Here is a 6,932-nt window from a genome sequence, read left to right as displayed (position 1 = left end):
AGTGCTTTCATCAGTTGACGTTTTTCTTTTTTAGTTCAGAGTTGAGCACTGAGCACAGTCTGAGCGAACAGAGCAGATTAGAGTTCTGACTTCTGAGCATAGTATGTTCAGAGCTCTCTGATTTAATTATGAAACAAATTAAGAATTAAACTGTGATTGATTTATAAAAATGCTATATAAATATTTTTTTTTTATCTTACCTTCTTCTCTAGAGCCACCAGCGCCTTAGGTATTTTATTGTTATGACGATGATTTTATTAAATTTCCCGGCTTTAAAATATAAAAGTTTAATCTGTAACTTTATTATGAGCTCACAGAGCGCGCTCTGAACATGTTCAAAACTAAAAAAGAATTACGAATTTGAAGCTCTGAACAATCAGAGTTTAAAAAGAAACACAATTATTTTTTTGACAGTTCAAGTTCTGCTCTGAACTAAAAAAGAAAAACAACAAGAGTTGTATGTATTTTTCTAGGTCCTAGTTCTAATTGGACTTTTGGGCTTTAATTAACTCTCGAAATCATCATTGTTCTCGCACCTAACTAGAGTAATTAATTTTACTTTATATTCGAATGATATAAATCTCAATCGAACGCAATGAGTGTACCAAAAAGTTGTTCATCCACATTCTATTTTCTTTGAAAAGTTCTGAACAGTTGACTTCATCCGCCATTGTTGAAAGGTGGTGAGTATGCACATCTTCTTGCATAAGCATTTGTCCCCACTTTTTTTATAAGGAGTTAATACATATGCAGGTTGGTGTTCAAATCACAGCTTGTAGACAAAAAGAGAGCAACCGTCGACGTTGGTTCTTTTGATTATTTTTTTCTCTCTGCTGCGGACAAAGAGAAAAAAAACTTATCGAGATTGTCAAATTCAACGGTGGGTCCATTTTTCAATTAACCGTGAAGTCGCACCCCAACTTGCATATGAATTGACTCCATATAAAAAAGGAGAAAACAAATATTGAGAAGATGTTAGTCAGCTGTTCAGAGGAATTCAAAGAAAATAGATTAGGCGTTTTTATTGGTAAATTTATACGCAGCGTAGCAAAATCTTAAGTAGTATTCACATGAGCGCGACCAACGAACGACGAATGAATTAAAAAATTTGAGTTTATATACGTTTGAAGACATATTTCCACACAAAGTCTAAAGAAAACGATATCAATTAAGTTTCTATTTGATGTATGATGCATACTTAAATTTTTCGATAAAATATATTAATTAATTTAAGAAAAGAAATTTATTCGTCGCAAAAAAAAAATTGCAGTTGATACGAACTGTCAAACTTTATTTGCGTTCCACATTATCCACACTTGCAACGAATAAAATAATCTTGCGTACTTAACCTAAAAAATCATTCTTGTTTTGGTTTCGGTGGTGAATAGTGTTTGGCTGTCACCTTCATTCGCTACGAATTAAAAACTCTCATGTGAAAGAAATGTCAAAATCAACGAATATTCGTTAATTCGTTGGTCGTTGGTCGTGCTCATGTGAATAAGTCCTTACACACAAAACAACAACAAAGAAATAGTGCACATAGATAAGGCAGTAAAAATAGTTCATATAAATGGAATGACACTTCATCTAGTTCCAGAAATATTTTTTACTTAAATGTTGGCAGGATTTTATTATTTGGGGACGCTTTCGTATTTTTCTTGTGTTCTGTTTTCACTAGAATAGAAATAAATTTGTTTGAAATATTAATCTACGATTAGACTGTCGACGTAAATATTCAATGCTTTGACTACTAGACATCACCCAAAAATCATCAATAATCACAGCGCTATCTATAAATTTACTGACGTGTGATGTGTGTTATGCACTCCATACACGATTCAATTTTATTTTCAATTTAGTTGTCAACTAAATTGATGCTTCGCCACACACTACATAAACGTTGTTGAAAGACTTCTGCTTCAACTGTCAAAACATCATTTTTTTCTCGTTAAAAAATGTCATTTAAACACACCGAAACCAGAGAGACGAAACATCAGACATGACCACAGAGATAATTCTATTGAGATTATTCACGTCTCTGTTTTTTTATCTCATTTAATTTCTTGCTAAGAAAGAGATGGAATGCGTTTGGTTTGACAGTAAATCAAATGACTTGCCTACACACACCTCAACTAAGTTGAAAACATTCACATCAACTTGAACAATTTGAAAATCTTTTGATTTTCTTCCAACTCAATCGTCAACCTTCAAAAAAATCAAATTCAAGCCCACACACGAGTTGATTTGATGAAATTGACATTAAATTGAAAGACAAGTTGAACTGTGTATATAGTGCTTTAGGACTCGCCCAAAACCAAAGCGAAACATTTGATAAAAAAACAAAATTTTTGTCATTGGTCGGGTTTAAAGGCTCTCTCAAACCAACGCGAAAGTGGCATATTCGTCGACGCGGCATTGTTTATTTGTCATTTTTGTTATCATTATGAATGATTCGCCCTGATTCGCTACGCGTCAGTTATCATACTTTAAGTTTATTTTGAGAAGAGGAAGTTTTATTGTGGCGCTGAATGTTTCGCTTTGATTTGTCCCCTTTCACATAGAAAAACTGAGTTGCCTGCAACTGGGAGCTTGTAGGCAAGACGGGTTACGGGAAAGGACAAAATCTTCCCTCACACAATTCTTTTGGGTTTTAGTTCCTCTCTACTTTGGAATTTTTAATGCTACATAAAATACAAGTAAATAAAAGACCTTTAGTCGTTGAGTTCTGTTTTTAAACTGACTTTATTTAATATATTTTTACTTAATTCTATTTTCGCTTGCAAAGCGATTAAAACATTTTGCTTTTGCATTTGCAAGCTTTTCTTAAATTACATTAAAATTATTGCAATATGACACTTCGCGTGCAGGAACTGGAAAATAAGTAAGGTGCGAGAACGTGGGAAAATAAGAGGTACAAGTAGAGATAACGAATGTGGGAGAGGTGCAAGTGGAGATATGGGAATGTGGGAAATATATTATTAACTAACAAAGTCTTTCATGTTGAATCCAAGAATATTGTTTGCATTTGGGCTGTACTTGCGTGCTTCTCATCAGATGAAGAATCATCAGAACTCATTAAGCGATCAAGTTCAGATGATGAACTGCATTCTTCACTGCTTGATAATGAGTCCAATAAATACTCTAATAAGATCTGAAATAAAAAAAAATATTTTTGGCAAGGAGTTTAAAATTTAATAACTTTTACCTTCTTGTTTCTTTCTCCATTTTAATTTTTTTCTTTCAAGTAATTATTCTTTTTGTTGACAGCTGATTTTGATATAAGTATGATTGCACAGTTAACAACTTGGAGATAGCTATAATTCACCAATAAAATACGCCTAAGGAAGTATTCTTATTGTCTTCGATTGGTAGTAGTATCATTTCAAACAAAAATACTTGTTTAGCAAGATGGGAATCTTTCGTACGTTTCACTCCCCAAAACACGTTTGTTTACATTGTTGTGTTTATAATTTTGACATTAGTCCATGAAAAGATGTGAAAACCAACAACATAGGAAGGTGAACAAATTTTTTTTTAGATTTTTCTTTTTACTTTTTTTTGATGAAAAAGTCAGTTATAATCTTCACTTTTGCAGTCATTTTGTTGATAGCGAACCAATATACATTTCTGTCTTAACATGGTCAACATCTGTCTATTATAATTAATTATTTTATTTATTTCCATCTCTGACAACATTACTCGCACACTGGAATGGTTGAAAATTGTAAGCCACTAGGCCCTGGTTATTCATGGACTGCCACCTTATAAAATATAAATTATTATTAATTATTTACAATAATCACCACGAAATTCTTTTAATTTCAGAATTCACCACGGAGTGTTGTAATAAACATGCGTTAGTAGAATCATCAAGTTAAGGGTGCGAGTGCAATTTATTGAATTCTACTAAATTTTCGTTAATGAACGGCATAAATACATTTTTTGCAAACGATTAAAATTTGTTTTAAATACTCAACTTCAATTTAATTTTGATTATAAATAAATTGAGTAGCGCAACAGTCCGTAGAGAACTATGGCCTAGTTTTTAACCATTCCTGTGTGCGAGTACTGTTGTCAGGAATGGAGAGGACCTACAGTATTAAGACGAATTCAAACGGGTAATTTGAGAAAGCACTTAAAACGGCAAGAATTACTCTTGGAGAATTTGTCAATTCTTCGCAAGACGCCATACCAGTGATATAACCTTTAAATGACTGTCCAACGCACTTACCATCGTGAAACGGGTACTACTTTTTTATTTTGATTAATAAATTTTAAATTTTACAAAAGTTATTAGTGGAAAATACCTTATCCATAACATTCTTGATTGATGAAAGTATACATGTATTTCCTATCAAAAAAAACTATGTAACACATAAAAGGAACACCGATGTTTTAAAATCAGAACGATTATAGCGAACACTTTGAATAAATGCAGAACAAATAAAATGCAAAATTTGGCATTTGTCACAAAATGAAAACGTCAAAAAATCGTTCTGAATCCATGCCCAACTCATTCAATAGATCATTCAATCGATAATGTTTTGTGAATTCCTACAGTTTAACGCAAAATATAATTTTCGTTCATTCCTTAAAAATTAAGCTTTGAAAGCAGCCAATTATCTCATGACATATCTAAGTGTTCTCATTGTAAAACGTCTAGAAGTGTTCATTTACTACAAATTTCGTAATTTTAAAGATTATTTAAAATTAAAATATGATCAGATACTTTTATATATTTTTTCAATAAAAATAGCTTTTCTGATTACTTTTAAGACTAAAATTGCAGTTTAGAAACATCTCAACACCAATATAGACCAAACAATGTCAGAATTACAGAATGACTTTTGTACCCACTTCATGAAAAATAATACAAACAAAACTTGAATTCCCGAAATTTTTACTTCAACCAAGTTCCCATTTTCCAACGACTTACTACATTGAGCTCATTCATATGGTTTTGAGTTCCATTTTTTGTATTGAAATTGGATTTAAGTTGCAATCCAAAACACATTTTTGGAAAAAAACTTACATGTAAAACAAACTCCATCATCATACACAAAAATTCGAGAATTATGAATTTTTTTTTATGATTTTTATTTTTTTTTTATAAAATAACATTAATATTCCCTAGGATATTTTTCAAAGTGTTTATTTGAGGTGCGTCTACACTTGTTTAAATTGATTTATATAAGATAAAACGAGTTTGTTTTTATATTAGTGCATTTTACTAATTTCATTTCATTTTTAGTGCGATTCATAAAAAAACACCTTGTTTATTTGTTTTAGAGTTTAATTGACTGGTTGAAAATATTAAATAATGTTTAATATAAAATTTAATTAGAAGACCTAAAGTATTTATGGAAAACATTGGAATGCTTCATTGAAATGGTGATACATTCAAGTTTATTAAATGTTTTAAATTTCACACAATATGTGGTCTTTTAAACTTTAAAAAAATTCAAACATTTATTAAGGCATAATGTTTTACAATACCAAAGGAAAAACAACTACAAATATATTTCCTATCTTTATTTTATAAAATTTAAATAAAAAAAATATAAAATTACATATTGCAGCATATAAATAGAGTAAAAAAATTAACGTTAATTCATAAAATACACAAAATCTAATGTTGACAAAATTGAAAAGTTTGTTCTTAAGTGTTTTAGGTTGTTGTGTAGAAAATATGTAAAAACCTTTGTTCTTGTTTTACAAATTATTGAGTTATACTTTTGTCCATTTCTTATTATGCTTCACCAGTTGCAGCGCATATTGTGTTCGCAAATAATTTTAATAAACAATATACTGCACTAATAAATCATTAAATATGTGTTTGGTCAATTTTATTTAATTTGATATATATTTCAACATTTACTTGCATTTAAATCAAAAAGCTATACAAATCTTCCAATTAAAGACCATGTCAGTTCGGATTCTGTTGGTTGGGATTGTTTCGTTTTTAAACGCGGCCATGGAACTTTCAAATTGAAGCAATTTGATCGGCCCGAGAACTTAACGAGTGAATTGGTTTGGTTTTTAGCAAACCGAAATGTCGGGTTGAGATTCCCATCTTGTTAAATAGAGTAGTTTTGATTCGAATGTTAAATAAAATTGGTAACCTACTCTTGTTAGTTCAGAGAACAATAAAGATTTGAAAACGATTCCAAATTACGCTTTAGAGAAATATTAGTAAGAAGTCAATTTTGATTATTATATAATGAAAATAAATTAGGCGTCGCAACTGGGCAATGAAAACTGGCGTCTAGAAACTTACAACCCTGAACAACTCCTGTATGTGAGTAATGTTGTCAATAGTTGAAGGGACCTGCAGTTTTAAGCTGAATCCTAAAATCTAATTTGAAAAAGCACAAAACTCATCTGATTTGTTTAAATTTTCAGAGTTTATTGACTTAATTTTGTCGATACGAAAGTTACAGAATGTAAACACGGATCATGACAACAAAACAACGAAGAAACATTAAAAAACATGTATATAACATTGTTTTCTTCTTTCCATTTCTGAAATGCTGAAAATAAGTGATGATAGGCCATCAATTTGGTACTGTACAAACATACAACATACTCTTAATTGTTTCGATAGACTTATTTTGCATGGGACAAGTTCCACTTTTGAAAACTCATGATAGTTAACACAATTGACATTTTCTTCAACACATTTTGGCCAAGGACACATCCTTTCTTCTTGAATGGCAATTAATTTCCAGAAGCATTTTATGTTCATTCTTTAATGGAAAATTAAAAACAGATAATATAATAGGACTTAAAAAACACAATCTTCTTGGTTACGGAAACAAAACATGTCACAATCCCTAAACCGGAGTTTTTTTGTGCACTCTCCTAGGTGAAAACATGACATCAATGGGAATTCAACACCTCATAAAAAATGCCAGTAAAAGGTTTTGTGGGGA

At 30.8% G+C, this 6,932-nt stretch overlaps 1 long non-coding RNA gene across 1 annotated transcript; it reads right to left on the bottom strand.

Moving 5' to 3' along the window:
• Positions 1–2,718: 2,718 nt before the first annotated feature.
• On the bottom strand, positions 2,719–3,546 carry LOC129943335 (uncharacterized). The gene is made up of 2 exons (XR_008781211.1): positions 3,206–3,546; positions 2,719–3,151 (listed from the first exon to the last, which is right to left on the bottom strand). It is a non-coding gene; the product is annotated as an uncharacterized LOC129943335 (long non-coding RNA).
• Positions 3,547–6,932: the final 3,386 nt, after the last annotated feature.

The sequence above is a fragment of the Eupeodes corollae genome, chromosome 1, assembly GCF_945859685.1.
Source record: "Eupeodes corollae chromosome 1, idEupCoro1.1, whole genome shotgun sequence".
Classification (NCBI taxonomy): domain Eukaryota; kingdom Metazoa; phylum Arthropoda; class Insecta; order Diptera; family Syrphidae; genus Eupeodes; species Eupeodes corollae.
The sequence above is the reverse complement of the archived record's forward strand: the minus strand, read 5'-3'. Positions and strand labels throughout refer to the sequence as shown.